The sequence below is a fragment of the Mixophyes fleayi genome, chromosome 5 (genome assembly GCF_038048845.1).
Source record: "Mixophyes fleayi isolate aMixFle1 chromosome 5, aMixFle1.hap1, whole genome shotgun sequence".
Classification (NCBI taxonomy): Eukaryota; Metazoa; Chordata; class Amphibia; order Anura; family Limnodynastidae; genus Mixophyes; species Mixophyes fleayi.
Genome location: NC_134406.1, coordinates 196916365 through 196934187, shown reverse-complemented (window position 1 = coordinate 196934187; position 17823 = coordinate 196916365). Strand labels below are relative to the sequence as shown.

The following is a 17823-nucleotide window of genomic DNA, read 5'->3' as shown; positions in this document are numbered from 1 at the left end:
ATTGGTAGTGTGGCATAGCTATACGGTCACATATGATAAGCTTGCAGACTTATAAAACCAATTTTTTTTATCTGAAAGACAAGACAAACAAGAATATGCTAAACTAGAAATAGGTGCACCAACTAAAAAGAAATCAGTGGCCTCTCACTTGCAAACATATCACACAGCCTATCCACATAGACAGAATGCACAGATATTTTATGTCCAGATCACCAAATGGACTCTCACCAAGATGTGTTATCCTCAGGCTACATTATTAATAGCTACAAATATACATAACATCACTTTCAGAAATGGCATCCTGGAGGTCTACGAACATTTAGATCAATTTACATTGGCTAAAAGAGTTTTATTATGACAAAATACAACTTATTTATGCTAAAAGGGCATCCCATACTGCCTGGGTTTTCCATTGTGGATGATTATCCTACCTTACAGAAATTAATTAAAAGCTCTCAAACACCTAGCTGAAGCTGAAACATTTCTGCAAGCTTTGAACTCTGAATCTATCTATCCGTCGATCCAAGATTCCCACCAAGATGCTCCAGAAAACAGTCGCTTCAGCTCTTGAAATAGTAACCTATATTGTCACATGGTTTATGACTGTTACAGAGAAAAACAGATTTCACTATTCCTAGTTTGCTCTGATTATAAAAGAGATTGCTTATGTTATTTGCATGCTCTTCTTCATATAAATCTATCAAGCACTAAGAGCTTGATACCACCTTAACTGTTTTGTAAGTTATTGTTTATTTGGTTCTATATATTTTATTGACAGACCAATGACATTTATGGCTGCACATATGTTTTCACTGCATGGGAACCAACCATCTGATCACTTATATCCCCTACGTCCTCTGTTCACATTGCATCCAAGTTGGAGAAGGTTGCTTGCCCAAATGGCATGTTTTCTGAATTTTGCATTATCATCAGTTATAAAGAGAGGTGTGGGCATTCTCCTATCTACGCACATTCAGTTCACTATGATAGACATACGCTCAGATCCAGATGGTAAGTTCTTGGGTTTAAAGGGCACACTACTAGGCACACAGATTACAATCTACTCAGTTTATGAATGTAGGGCTAATATACCAGAGTTTGTTTACACTTTTCTAATTAACATCAACAGTTGACTTAATTCTGCCTGGGGATTTTAATACTGTAATGCACTTTAAACTTGAAATATCTTCCTCCTTCTTCTTCCAGGCAGGAACTCACAAGCACTGGAAGTTTTGTCCAATACTCTTGATTTCTGGATATTGTGAAACTTCTTTGCTGGCTGCTAGTGAAAAAGCTTTGTGGAGATAAAAATGTGGAATGCAAGTGATGTCATACACTTCCCGCATGTTCTGATGTACAATCTTCCTGACAGAAGAGAGGTATAGAGACAGAGAAGAGGGTGGTTTGCTGCTATAAGACACATGCAAAAGGAAGGCATCTTCTTATTATGAAATCTAACACTAAAATGTTTCTGTCTCTCATCTAACTCTATATCCCCTCTAAGCAGTTACAAAATAATAGTTAAATTAATAACAAATTAAAGACAGACTTCAGGTAGGAGTGTCCAGCTGGACAAACACGCTGATATTGATCTCCCCAGCAGCACTATGTATCAAGGTTCTGTGAAACTCGGAGGAGGCAGCTGCATTTGAGCCAACTGGTGGTATACGAGTCTGGGAAAAGGTGGGAGAGCTCCCCGCTGGATCCCTTAGTATTTTCACCGGATTTCAGCCCTACAATCAAATGGGCAAATAAACTCCCAGTCAACCATCTTGGATATCTCGGCCGACACAAGCATTATTATATATCCCCACTGATATTCAGGAGGTCGGTTAAACCTCAGTTACAGACACATGCTGCAGGGAGAAACATCTAACCTAAACTCCCGGGGATTTCAGTCAGTAAATGTCTTTGCCCCATCAGAATACTCTATATTCATATTGAGATCTATCTGAGATCTATTTTTTCTATAGATACTGATTTTTTACCTGCCCTGTATACTACATGGCTTTATATAAAGATATAATGACTGTGTAACAAAGACATAAGATTACTAAAGATTATATACACAAGGAAGATGTAAAGTAGCAAGACAGTTACACTCCGAGAGCCACTATAATGGTAGCAAGTGCTAATCTTAAAAACATTTAAAAGTTGATAAAAAGAGGTTTGAAAATTGTAATTGAAAAAATTTTGGTAATAGTATGGACAAATTCAGAAATATGCTGGATATCTCTAAATCGCAGCATGTAAGAAATGACTGAGATCGGAAAAAAAGTGGATTCTAGTGAAATTCAACATGTAAGAGGAAGTGTCTCAGAGGCACCTGATACAGCAACTAGTAGTGCTATGTCTGATTCATTGTTACTAGTTACAGTTTCCGCACCTGCGTTTGCACCCCCACAGTATTTTATGCAGAGGTAGTCCATGCAATAAAAGAAACAATGGAATGTATGAGGCTCAAGCCAGTAAATTCAGGGAAGCTATACAATTGTTAAATGATCAGGTGTCTCATATGACTTAGCAAGTGCATAATAATGTGCAAAACATTGGGGAGAATTTTAAAATATAGCAGACTTCAAAGTTCAAGTCTCTTCTCTGCAAAATTTATCAAAAAATTATAAATAAGATAGATGATCTAGAAAAAAGGTCCAGACAAAATAATCTGTGTATGTCAGGCTCACCAGAAACGATAAAAGGCCATGCATGATCATTTTTATCAGTTACTTTTCCGGCTTTGCTGCAGATACCAGAAGACCAAAAAGGAGTTATAATTGAAAGAGCTCATTGCCTTGGTCCCCCGAGGGATAGTGGGACTCAAACTGCAAGAACAGTTATATTTAAATGTCGTAACTATACCCAAAATATGTTATTTTAGTCTGCGGCTAGGAAAATGGGAACCATTGCTTGGGAAAATGGCAGACTGCTTTTATATCAGAGTTATTGATTATAATTGGAGATAGAAAATAATTTTCCTCAGTATCTATAAGACTACAAGATTTCTGTAAGTTTGCATTAAGGTACCAAGCATGTTTGCCTATTTTTGATGGGAAAGATTATAGAGATTTCAAGATGGCTGACGATGCAACGATATTCCTGGATAAAAAAGAAATTACCACAACCCTCCTAGAAGCGCGTAGTCTTGCAGAGAGAGAGATATTTCACAGGGAGCCCCGCAAGGGAATTTGGACTATGTGGATCCCTAACCGCAGGTTGCGATTCTCAAGGAGTGTGACAAGCGAGACTGAAAGGAGAACCAGGAGACTGAAGAAGGAATATTTGTTGAGAGGAGTATTTGAGGTGTGATGTGAGAAGGCTTGGAGGAGTGATGGTCTGCAAAAGGACAAAGCACAGGGATCCTTCAGAACTAGGCAGCCTCTAGAGTTAGGATCACGAGGAGATGCGATAATATGCAGGTTGATATAACACAGAGGTCCTGGGGAGCTGGGAAGCCCCTAGAGTCAGGATCACAAGGAGGTGCGTTGATCTGCAGGTAGGTATCTTACAGGTTTTAACACACTGCAATAGGATGATAGAGTGCTGCACCAGAGAACTAGAAGCAGCACAGGTAGTAACACTCTGCAGCAGGAATATTTAGTACAGCACTGGAGAACTGGAAGCAGCACAGGTAGTAATACTCTGCAGCAGCAAGAAAACAGGAGCCAGGGTAGAACACGTCCAGACAGATGAGGAGACCTGAATATTTTGCTCCCAGGTAATGAAGCAGGTACTTTAAATAAACAGGGCTGACAGGCAATTAGCCAATAGAATGAATGAATGGAGTTTTAAAAAGACCGGGTCCGTGAATGCGCAGTTCATGTCAGGGAAGATGGTGCCCGCCAGTGCAAACCACAAAGACCTGATGAGGAGAGCAGGGCAGCAGCAAAGAGGTAGATGGGAGCGCCAGACCCCAACCAAGTGGTCAGTGGGTCCGGTGCCTGACAAAACCTGTCTTTGTTCTTGAAATAAAGGATATATAATCAGAAAAAGGAAACCTTTGATAAAGTAGTGACCCAGAAGTAATTATGACTCAGACTAATTATGTTTAAATAAGTAAATTCCAGTATTCGAAGTATGGAAATAAATCAGGGAGATTTCTATCTAATTTGCCTAGAGGAAAAGGACCGAATATCAATATTGCAGCCTTAATAAATGATAGTAAGAAGCTGTAATGTAGGGGGTATGATATAATTGGGGTTTTAAAGAATTTTTATCACAAACTATATAGCCAACTATTAACTGATGTAAAAGCTAAGCACATTTTTTGGGAAAATATTAAAGTCGCATAAGTTACAAGTAATCAGATGGAAACTTTATTAACTCCAATTATGGCTGAAGAAGTGACAAAGGTAATTAGACATTTAAAGACCGTTAAATCCCTGGGTCCAGATGGACTTAGTGGGAAATGTATAGAATACTGCAACCATATTTTACTGAACCATTAGTTAATCTATATAATTCTATAATGCAATGACACCCTATCCCTATTCATTTTAATAGAGCTATTATAAAAGTTCTTCCAAAACAAGGGAGGGATTCAACAGATCCTGATTGCCAAGAAGGCAGGGTCGGACTGGCCCGCCGATGGACTGGACTATCCACCGGTAAACCCCGACCATGAATCACTCCCCTCTTCGTTGGTGGGGGGAGCTAGAAACTTTAATAGTAAAAAAAAAAACCTCACGTGACCGCAGCGCCGGCTCCGTTCGCACTGAATGCCGGGCGTGACGTCATCACGCCCGACGTTCAGTAAGGAGCGCCGGCAAGACAGAGGAGAAGAAAAGGAAGAAGCAGATAGAAAGGGTAAGTGATAGGGGAGCATGGAACAGAGAAGGGGGAGCATGGAACAGAAATAGGAGTATGGAACAGAGAAGGGGGAACATGGAACAAAGAAGGGGGAGCATGAAACAGAAATAGGAGCATGGAACAGAAATAGGAGTATGGAACAGAGAAGGGGGAACATGGAACAGAGAAGGGGGAGCATGAAACAGAAATAGGAGCATGGAACAGAAATAGAAGTATGGAACAGAGAAGGGGGAACATGGAACAGAGAAGGGGGAGCATGGAACAGAGAAGGGGGAGCATGGAACAGAAATAGGAGCATGGAACAGAAATAGAAGTATGGAACAGAGAAGGGGGAGCATGGAACAGAGAAGGGGGAGCATGGAACAGAAATAGAAGTATGGAACAGAGAAGGGGGAACATGGAACAGAGAAGGGGGAGCATGGAACAGAGAAGGGGGAGCATGGAACAGAGAAGGGAGAGCATTGAACAGAGAAGGGAGAGCATGGAACAGAGAAGGGGGAGCATGGAACAGAAATAGGAGCATGGAACAGAAATAGAAGTATGGAACAGAGAAGGGGGAACATGGAACAGAAAAGGGGGAGCATGGAACAGAAATAGAAGTATGGAACAGAGAAGGGGGAACATGGAACAGAGAAGGGGGAGCATGTAACAGAGAAGGGGGAGCATGGAACAGAGAAGGGAGAGCATGGAACAGAGAAGGGAGAGCATGGAACAGAGAAGGGGGAGCATGGAACAGAAATAGGAGCATGGAACAGAAATAGAAGTATGGAACAGAGAAGGGGGAACATGGAACAGAAAAGGGGGAGCATGGAACAGAAATAGAAGTATGGAACAGAGAAGGGGGAACATGGAACAGAGAAGGGGGAGCATGAAACAGAGAAGAGGGAGCATGGAACAGAGAAGGGAGAGCATGGAACAGAGAAGGGAGAGCATGGAACAGAGAAGGGGGAGCATGGACAGAAATAGGAGCATGTAACAGAAATAGAAGTATGGAACAGAGAAGGGGGGACATGGAACAGAGAAGGGGGAGCATGGAACAGAGAAGGGGGAGCATGGAACAGAGAAGGGGGAGCATGGAACAGAAATAGGAGCATGGAACAGAAATAGAAGTATGGAACAGAGAAGGGGGAACATGGAACAGGGAAGGGGGAGCATGGAACAGAAATAGGAGCATGGAACAGAAATAGAAGTATGGAACAGAGAAGGGGTAACATGGAACAGAGAAGGGGGAGCATGGAACAGAAATAGGAACATGGAACAGAGAAGGGGGAACATGGAACAGAGAAGGGGGAGCATGGAACAGAAATAGGAGCATGGAAAAGAGAAGGGGGAGCATGGAACAGAAATAGGAGCATGGAACAGAGAAGGGGGAGCATGGAACAGAAATAGGAGCATGGAACAGAGAAGGGGGGCATGGAACAGAAATAGGAGCATGGAACAGAGAAGGGGGAGCATGGAACAGAGAAGGGGGAGCATGGAACAGAGAAGGGGGAGCATGGCAGAGTGAAGGGGGAGCATGGCAGAGTGAAGGGGGAGCACAGACAGTATGGCAGTGTGTGAAGGGGAGCCAGGAGAAGGGTGGAGCAAAAGCAGCATGGAGGGTGCAGTGTGATTATAAGGAGACACATCATGGTGATAAAGGGGCGTAGTAGTGTGTGTGTGATGGCACAATGGGCTTGTGACAATGTAATGTGTGTGGTAGGTGGTGGCTAAATAATGGGTGCTATTTTCTTTGTAGGGTGAAGATGGGGCAATTTAATTTTATAGTGGGGACTATTAATTTAAGATGGGGTGGTTTGAGCGCTTTTAATTGAATGTGGGGCTGAGTTTGAGGAGCATGAGGTATATTTATTAAATGTGAATATGAATTATTTAATGGCAGTCACAGTTGCAGGAAATAGGTATATTTATTATATGTAAATGTGATTAATTTATTGCAGGGGCTGTCTGTTAAGAGGGAAATAGGTTTATTAAATGGGAATACTATTACTTTTATGTTGGGGCTGGAGGATGTCCTAAGTATTAAATGTGGGTCCTATTGATTTAACGCCGGGGCTGGTTGGAATTTTCTAAATGTACCCATTATTTTTTCCAAATAGGACCCCTCAACATTCCAGGATCCAGACAAGTCGCAGCTAAAGAAACCAGCAGCCACAGGTGGTGACAAGAACAGGTAGGACAGTCTGTCAAATGTTCTGAGTCCAGTGCAGGCTTGGCTAACCTGTGGCACTCCAGGTTTTGTGAAACTACAAGTCCCAGCATACCCTTCCAGCAATAGGCTGCTATATATTGGTAAAGCATGCTGAGGCTTGTAGTTTCACAACACCTGGAGTGCCACAGGTTAGTCAAGCCTGGTCTAGTGGGATAATCCCGATTTTTGGTGACTGTTCTGCCCAATCTAAGGTGCAGATCAAGACTGTACTCTTTATACACACTGCATTCTTTATATACTACACTATTGTGCTAGCTGTCCTTTGTGGGCTGACCACTCCCCCTCTAGTGTCTGGTCTCGCCTCTTTGATGGTTGGTCACACCCCCTCTGGTGGGCCCCTAGCGTTGCTGTCCCCTGGTGGGCCCTTCATGCCCCAGTCCGACACTGCGAGAAGGCATTCAATATGGAACCATTTGTTTGAATCCTTACATAAATTTGGATTCTCAGATGACTTTATACAGACTTTTCACACTTTATATACTGAACCATCTACACAGATCATAACTAATGGTTATATTTCTCCATCATTTGTAGTACAGAGGGGGACAAGGCAGGGTTGCTCTCTTTCTCCACTGCTATTTGCTTTGGCTTTAGAGCCTTTAGCAATTGCATTAAGGAAAAGCAGAGAATATCAAGGTATTATGGTGGGCAATAATGAATTAAGCTGGCATTATTTGCAGACAACATGTTATTAATGGTGTCTCAACCTGCGGTCTCTATTACCTATATTTTGGATATTATATATAACTTTGGATGTTTTGCTGGATATAAGATCAATGTCCAGAAATCTGAACTGTCTGGTTCACAATATATTTTTAATTGACCAGCGGTGGTATCTCAGTTTGGGAAAAGAAAGAGAGAAATTTAAATATTTGGGCATATATATATATATATATATATATATATATATATATATAACATCACAATTATAGGGTTTATATGGAAGTCATTTTGCACCAATAATAAAACATATAGTAAAAATATTAAATAATTGGAAAAATTTACATCTGCCTTTATTGGGTTGGAATGTAGTTCATAAAAGCGTTTTATTTTCAAAATTGGCAAATGTTCTTCAGATGTCACCTATTAGTATAACTAAAATAGATGCTCTTACTTGTACTAAGCTATTTCTGAAATTTCTTTGGCAACCTAAGAAACCAAAAATTGGTAGAACTTAACTTACTTTAGATAGAAACATGAAGGGATTGGATTTCCAGACAATATGTCTTTTTCTAGATCAACTTTGCTTAGATATGACTTGGATTGGCTTTTAGATCATGAATCTTATACTAATAAAAGTCTTGAAGAAGACATTTTTGCCCCATACTCAAGTGCTGCCTTACTCCATTGGCCAAAGACATTAATTCCTATAAGTCGCCCACAGACTATATTATTTACTCATACTTACAAAGCCTGGGTGTCGATTACAAATTCTTATCGCCGTAATACTGTATATACTAAAGGTATTACGTTTTGGGACAATCGTGGTTTAGCCAATGCTATTTTGTAATGTGGGAAAAAAAAGAAATTGCAGCTATTAAAGATGTTTTCGACTCTGGAGGTACTTTATACACGTATCTACAGACTAGACACTATGCTATGACTGTTTCTCAATATAAATCTGACTTTCTATCATCAGATGTCTTTGAAGCCTTTCTACAATTCATAAGGACAAATAAATATAGGGTTTGGTATAATTACAGAAAACAGGTAACAAGAGATCCAAATATTATTTGGTCTAAGAAATTAATGACAGAGAGATCTAACCGATCTGCCTGGATTGGGATCTCTCTTGGATAATTTGGATTGAACACAGAAAATTCTTTCATCAGCTAATTTACAGGAAGTACACTATAAGACTATTAATATGGCATATATATTTCAACATCAGCAAAAACATATGATATTTACTGAGACAAGACGATGTCCTAAGTGTAAACATGGCGGAGCTACGCTGATACATAATTTTTGGTCTTGCAGAAAGATAATTAGATTTTGGGATAAGGTTATGATGTTTATAATTTCTATTTTCCACATTTCATTATGTAAAGATTATAAGGCATTATTATTTGCGGATTTACGGAATTGGTCATTGGATCTCCCCGAAAGAGATGTTAAACCAATATTGTAAATCATAGTGACTATAGCAAAGAAAATTTTATTGAGAAATTAGATTTTGGTTTCCTCAACCGTACTTAATGTGGTAAAATCAGAGTTGTTAGATGTTCTTTATTTCGATAGGAGGGCAACTCTCTCAGATGTAGCAACTCTCTCTCAGATGTAAAGAAAGGTGTGAAATGTTTTTATAACAAATGGGGACTAATTATAGAATCTTTATCAGATGAGTCACAAGTTATCATCATGAAAGTATTTGATTGAACTACTGAAAAGTTTATAAGAGGAGCTATTGGGGATAATATATTGTGGCTTTATATTTTATAATGATGGTATTGTAGATTACAGTTGTATGCTAATTTGAAGGGTTAAATTAAGTGGACTGGGTAACCAACCCTCTTTCTCCTTTTGTTTATTCTTTTTCTTTTTTTTAGCTCTTATTTACACTTTGGTATTTAATTTTGAAAACAAGTGTTTATGGATATGAATATGGAGAAGATAAAAATCATAGTAAAAGAAATTGTATTAGAAAATCTACAACACAGGATGTATGAAAGGTTTTTCTTAATAGTTTGTATTAATATAATGTATACTGCTACTTTTTTATATTGTAAAGGGCAATTGTATTTTTTTTCATTATGTATAAATAAAATGTTTAAAAATAATAATACATAAATAAATAACAAATTAAAGACAAACCCCCAAAAATGAAATAAAAAGAAGTAACAAAGTCTGGTCCGGGAAGACTGACAGTAATCCAGGTCACAAACACAGACACACAGTGACAGCCTGTCCCCACCTTCCCGCAGCAGCCCCTACTTCTCTCGCTCTAACCAGGCCAACCATGGGGGGGGACTTCTGGCATGTGGAAAAGCCTATCTCATGACATCCCATCCCACCTGCCTGACTCCCCACAATTTTACAAGTTGAACTATCTTAAGATATGTAAAACTCAAAATACAGATGTAAAAAAAGCACAAGTGCCTAATGGTGTTTATAGCAGTCCAATGTATTCTAATCAATAAATACATTAGAAAACCCTATGAGACTAATGTAACTGACCTGCAAGAGGTCTACCACAAAATTACTTTAAAAAACATACCTTTCACACCTAAAGTTACACCTATTGTGTAAGATTGGTGATTGTTGCATCCTTGCTGCAGGTACATCTATTCTACAAGCTGAATCTTGAATGAGTCACTTTCACAAAATATGGAAAGTACTAGTACTAAAAGCAAAGATAATAATAATTTTTGGAGTTACTTTAAAGTAACATGATGCAAAAAACTGATGAATAGAACAATATGATAAATTGATAATGTGCCAGGAGCCTGCTTAACACTTGCTGTATCTGTATGCATCTCGTGGGGTGTTTTGCATAGACACTTTCATAGACACATCCCACCTAATTCTCCCAATTTCTTACTGTCAATTATAATTTTAATTTGCTATTACTTGAACCCTGAACCCTTGATTTTGATTGCTCTCTGTCAGCCCTGGCCTTTATCTTCTTCTGACCTTCATTTGACCTTATGATTTTCTAATTTATCTCTGTCCTGATTCCTGATCCTGGGTTGTGTAACCTTGCCTTTCTCATCCATTTTAAATACTGTTACCATGAGTGGTAAACAACAATAACTCCATACAGAAGTCTTGGTGACAATGGAGTGCATATTTAGCTTAAGGGAAAGGGTCTGCTTTAGGTAAAGAGTATGTGTAGTCTGGTTATTGGTGTTCACAGAAAGGGTTTGGAATAGACTTTACAGCACACAGTAATACACAATAACACTGTTTTACTGTGATATCATATAATATATTGTACTGTAAGAGAGCAGTGCATGCAATTTAGTATAAAATCAGAATGAGCCCATTGCAATCCTGGGCTTCTGGATGATGGCTTTCAACACCCCCTGACTGCCATGCTATATGCAACAAAGGTTCACACCTAGATAGGTGTATACCTTACAAAACAGTTTATTGTTAAAACTATGACAATATCTCATAAATTACAAAAACATCATCACAAACACACAGGCTTGGATTATCAAATACATTTCCCACACTGGAATCTTCACCACAAGCAAGCTACACTAACACTAAAGCATTTCCCACTGTACCCTAAGGTGTCCAATATAAAATCAGCAATAAGAGTATACTGTAAGCTTTATTGCGCCATGTTGCTACAAAGCAGTGACCATACCAATTGCATACAAAGCACAATGGTCACAAGCACAGCCTCAATCACTGGCACTTGGCCTTTTTCCTTTTTAGACAGCTGTGGAAAAGCAAACCTTCCACAGTGATTCTTCACATATACACATGTATGTAGGGCCCAGAGGGCCACCAAAACTATTCCTTGATAGTCCCATGTACCATGTAGAAGATGAGCACTATTCGTCATCATGGTTATCTTCAAAGAAGAGCTGTAAGACACTGCCGGTGTTGAGTTTATAATGCAAAACCATGAGGACATTGTTTCTTGTCAGGTCATGCTCTTCTTACTCATGCTTATGTTTGGGATTACAGTAAAAGTGTCAGTCATATTTATCACACTACACTATAACGTCTCCATTTCAGTGGAAGGTGTTCTCATTGAACAAATTGCATAGTATCAGTATGGCATCAAAGATATGGACACAATTTTTTTATATACTTGTGGCAATAATATGACATGATGTTATACAAGAATATATTAGATAAAATTAATAGGCACATGCACTTTTCCAAGATAAAACACAAGGCAAGTTCATTAAGTCTGGACAACATTAGTGTTTCTTTACTTTTTTCTCATGTGTTTTGGGCATTAGCATCATTGTCTTAGAGAACTCTCTTTTGGATCCAACAAGTTTACCATTCCAGAAAATATTTTTATGCTTTTGCCAATTGGCCTACTGGTTTTATGCCTTTCCAGAGCTTTGTTTATTGGAAAAAAACAGGAAGATATTCCCCATCAGCTGATTTATATTATACTATATATATTTTATATTATGGACACATATAGAGTAAACCTCAATCATTTTGGTCTTGTTGTTCTTCTCCATTACTTTGTAGAGTTTCTTTTCCATGCATGTCATTCTTTTTTATTTCAGTAATGAAAAATAGGCTTACCTCATGGTATGTTCTGTTTGTACTGGGCCATCTACACACTTGTACTCTCTGTCAATACTGTTGGCTTTGAATTCTCTCAATAAAAGAATTAAGAATTGTACTTTAGTTCTGGAAACTTCAAAATCCATCTACATTTTCCTTGCAGCCATAAAAAGAAAACAATTTGCAACTGATGTACTCTGCTCCCAAAGAGTAATTGCCTAGAAATTTTACATTTACAACAAATAATACAATGTGTTTCTAAGTGGTCATATGCCATGATCTGGAGACTGTACAGTTTTCTTTGTTCATAGTTTTGTAGCATTTGTTTTAGCTCTAGAACTGTCTCAATCAAACAAAAATATGCAAATATGGGAGAAAAAATGAGCCATATCTTGAATGTTTACACAAAAAAATGGTCTAACTGGGTTTGCATTGGCTAGGAAAAGTAATCTTCTTTCTTGTCAAAGACAAATATTAGTCACTATCCACAAATCAGTGAATTCCAAATGTAAAATTATACATAACCCATTGAGTGGTAATTGGTAAATAAGTGCAAAACTGGAGCATTTTTAACTTACTTTCAAATCAGCAGTGTTGTTAATTGTTGCTTTCATGCACAGTTCCAGCATCCTGCTCATTTGTTATGCCAACAGGAATGTTTTCAGTATTTTTACAGCCAACTTTTTTCTGATTTGATTAAAAACTATAAATCAAAAATAATTGAACTGGGAAAAATATAATGTGCTTTATCCATATATGCATATGTGCAACGAGATTGCTTTATTGTTAAAGGGATCTTCAGTATTTTTGCTTATTTTCGCCAAAACCCTCCCTAGTATTCCCCAGCACTCTCCCCCTAGATCCATTTGTTGGTCTGCAATGCGTATAAACAGCATTGACACCAGCTTTATTAGATGAACTGTGGCACTGCAGTATTCTATATAGACTTTATACTTATATATGAATTTGTCTGTTCAATATAAATTAAGTAAAAGAAAAATGAGTTAGCAATGAAATGTATGAAATACTGTCATAGTGAAAAAACGATATTACACAATATCATCCATTTAATTCTTAACTTTATGTTTGCTTCATAAACAATATTCTTGCGTACCTGAAAGAAAATATGTTATTTGTAATAAAGTTATTCTGCTGACAGTCAGCAGTCCCAGACTCTATAATGCTTGTGCTTCATGGGACCCATACAAATTAATTAAAATTATTAAATTTAATTTACAGATAAACAACTTTAATACAATGTAATTAAAATTCTCAGTGTGCGCTTGGTTAATGTCATTTGTACTGGGATATTTTTAGGCATGTGCAAGCTAATAAATTTATACAAAATAAATAAAACCCATGCACTTAAAGAAAATTTAATTGTCTTGTTGCAGTCAATGTTTTTCAAAAATACAATTTAAGGATTTAGAAATACATGTCATGCAAGAAAATACCAGCATTTATTTAATGTTAAAGGAGCACTAAATCAGAAAACCAACTTATAAAAAATGAAAAGGAATTTTGTCATACTGTATGCCAGAGTAGAAGGAGTTTTGGAGCAAGATAGTAGCATTTTAAGAAGAGTATAAGTTTGCTCTGGCAGAAGGGAGGAGGTGCAATTTGACCAATGTATATATCCAAAAGTTTCACATGTGATAAAGGTAGCCCCAATGTCATGTTTACGTTAAACCACTCACAACTAAAGCAAGAGAAATTTTTGTAGAAATATAGAAAGGTTTAACTTAATGAAAGAGGTGATTCTAATGTTGTAAGATGTTGGAATTTGACTGCATACTGCATGTTTTAGATTTCTTCAGATTAAACCTGGTGCACTTCTAGTTTGCATAAGCGACTTCTGAAAACAGAGAGTAGCACCTTGAAGTGGACCATCTAGGTGCACTGGTGGAAAACAATTGCAGTTTGCACTATGTATCCAGGGCACTTTTCAAATGAGGTCCATTGTATTAATTTAATAATTTTACTCATTCATAGTAAACTATGCATCAAAAATGCAATCTTCATGTATGTGATTGAGGTCCTTTTACTCCACATGATCAGTAAGTTAAATTTTCTTTGCTTGCAAAAACACCATTCCGACTTAAAAAAAAAGTTGCAAATCACTTTGGGTTTATATATCTCAATAACATATAAGAATATTAAGCCCATTGGTGCTAAATATGAGTGGGACTCGTCCTCCACATATACAACTAAAGAACTAAGGATGCATCCCACTCATCCTTAGCACTCATGTGGGTATATTTACTAAACTGCGGGTTTGAAAAAGTGGAGATGTTGCCTATAGCAACCAATCAGATTGTAGATATCATTTATTTAGTATATTCTAGAAAATGAAAGCTAGAATCTGACTGGTTGCTATAGGCAACATCTCCACTTTTGCAAGCCCGCAGTTTAGTAAATAGTATATATGGTGTTCAGAGATAAAAAAAAATAATATCATACTTGTACTGCCACAATGGTGGTATGTCTTACCACATAGGGGCTGAGGGAAGTGTTGGTGAATTATTATGTGATCATGTTGGTGTGCAATGACATCCTATAGCATGCAGCACTCAACCACTACACTGCAGAAAAGTTTTTTTTGAGAGGCAGTCCTCTCTTTCAAACTATGTGGCCCCTTAAAAGAAGATAATGATAAATTAGGAGATATCAGTTTGTGAAGTGTAACAGTGTAAATGTAATAGAACCTTATTTGCCAGAAATTTGGTCAGGATTAACAGTGTGTCTAGTTACATTGAAACCATAAGGACATCATGTGGGCAGCACAGTGGTTTAGTAGTTAGCATGTTTGCCTCACAGCACTGAGGTCATGCATTTGATTCCTGACCATGGCCTTATCTGTGTGGAGTTTGTATGTTCTCCCTGTGTTTGCCTGGGTTTCCTCCCACACTCCAAAAACATACTAGTAGGTTAATTGGCTGCTATTAAATTGACCTTAGTCTTTCTCAGTGTATGTGTATGGAATTTAGACTGTAAGCTCCAATGGGGCAGGGACTGATGTGAGTGAGTTATCTGCACAGCACTGCAGAAATAAAGGGTCTAAACACTTTTTCCTACACCTTGGGATGAAGAAGATCAGCATATTTTGTGTTTGTGCTTTATCTGGTAGTAAATACCCCCAATATACTAATTTTAAATTTTTAGAGAGAAATAGTTTTTCCCATTGCTCTAAGTAACCCCTAAATTTAGTTTCCATTTCAGCTTTTGTTGAAGTTTTGACACATACATTTGACAAACTTGTCAAATGTAGGAAAAGCTACATCACTGCTGTGTCTCTCTTTATGTGTCCTTGGGTCGAATGCAGCCCTTAGAGTGGCACCCAGCTCATTACTACCTTATTGTCAAATATATTTGCTATAGCTTGTAACATTTGTTCAAAATACATGCTGATATGTTCTTACAGATAGATAGCTCTCTCTCTGTTTAAATTAATTGATTTAACTTATTGCTAAAATTTAGGTCAATGGTCGGCCCTTTTAAAGGTTAGAGGGCTGCATTGTGAGGTCCTGAAGTGCATGGTGGCTTAGCGGTTAGCATTTCTGATTGATACAAAGAATCCGTGTATATCTGGATCTTGTTTTAACATTAAACGATATACAGGTGATCACTAAAAACTATATCAAGCATGTTGACACAAACAGCTATCTACACTTTAACAGCTGTCATCAGAGAAAATGGAAAGAGAATATTTCTTTTTCTCAGTTTAATAGGATAAAAAGAAATTATAGCTGTAACAATGACTTTGAGCAACAACTTAGTATTTATGTTGATCGCTTCAAAGAAAGGGGATACCCACATCAGGTTCTCAATGAGGCTACCAAGAAAATTAAACAGAAGGATAGGGCAGAAACATTGAGATATACCACTAAACCAGATAAAGGTGAAATTATACCTTTCATTACAGAATTTAATAGTGGAGAAAATCTGGTCAGGTCAACTTTAAGAAAACATTGGGGTATTTTACAGAGAGATCCGATTCTCTCTACAATACTCCCGGACAAACCACTCCTAATCTTTCGGAAAAATCGTAGTTTGAAGGAACTGATAGCTCCAAGTCTACTCCTAAATAATAAAACTACCCAGAGACCCTCCAGTTTCATACCAGATAAGATAGGATCAGTGAAGTGTACTCATTGTAATGTATGTCAGTACATGAATCCAGCGGTAACATTTTTTTACAATTATGATAACAGTAGGAAATTTAAGGTCAAGCAGCGGATGGATTGTTTAACAACTTCCGTTATTTATATGTTGGAATGCTCCTGTAAATTGAAGTACGTTGGTAAGACCAAACGTCTTTTAAAATTGCGTGTTCAGGAGCATATCCGTAACATTAAAAACGGAGTACAAAGTCATTCAGTCTCTAGACATTTTGCACAAAACCATAACAGTGATCCAAAACATCTTAAATTTATACAGCGTAAACTTTCTCAACGAGAAATTTTTTGGATTTTCCAATTAGGTACTATGACTCCATCTGGACTTAATGAGAACTATGAGTTAGCCCCTTTTTTATAATGTAAAATTTCTGGGTCCTATGACGCTCTATCATACTGTCATCAGTTTTGATGTGGATCTGGGATATATATTTTAGGTTGTTTTTTATATCTTTTTAGTGATATAGAATGTAGCAACATCTTATGCTGTATCGGTTTACTATATGGATTGGGATACAGAAGGGAGATATATACTAGCCTATTGTGGTATTTTTCCCCCCTCCCTCCCCTTCAGTAGTTTCATTTTCTGTGTTATCTATTCAAGCCATATAGTGGGTTTTTGTATTTAGTGGTAATATGAATGGAACCCAGGTCATCTAGTTGGGTTTTTTTTATATACATGTCTATGGCACTCATATAGTAATTAATATGACGTTGTGGTCATTTTTTAAAATGGGATATAATTTTAGTATATGGTCCTGCAAGAGGTTATTCAGACATACATATTTTCATTGGTGATAGTAGTTTAAGACAACACTTTCACTTTAATTAGATATTACTATTATTGATGAATAGATATATAGTTGTAAGTGGTTAGCAAATCTTGCAAAAATTGGGTATACTCCGTTTTGGATATACTCTTTGTTAGTGCTAAGTTAGGCTGATTTGACATATATGCAGTGATGAGCGATATCGGCGTTTGCACCTGGGAAGTTATAACCAGTTTTTGGTTCAGTGGATAAGGTAAATGGTTATTATATAATGTTGACTAATCTTTTGTTAATATTGATCACTGTATATATATTCATATTGTGTATAATTGTTTGTTTTTAAGTCATTGCCATTTCTATGTCACGAGTTTTGTCCGGCATTGGATATAATGTTGGTTGTGTGTTCTATTCCATAGTGATACACTTTTGTTGATGAGATGAACAATAACATCTTGAGACATCACCATCATTTTATATGGGGCATGTATGCGGTTCCATTTAAATATTGTATACACGGATTCTTTGTATCAATCCGATATGTGTTTGTATTGTGGGGATTAATAAAGTTGTTCTGACGCATGCGCAGTGACTGGCGGCATCCACGCATGCGCCAAGATGGCGTTTGGGCTCTATTTAAGGCCGGTAATTCACGATG

At 37.6% G+C, this 17823-nt stretch overlaps 1 pseudogene; it reads left to right on the top strand.

The window, feature by feature from the left end:
* Positions 1-3072: 3072 nt before the first annotated feature.
* LOC142159506 (translocating chain-associated membrane protein 1-like 1) lies at positions 3073-12414 on the top strand (annotated as a pseudogene).
* Positions 12415-17823: the final 5409 nt, after the last annotated feature.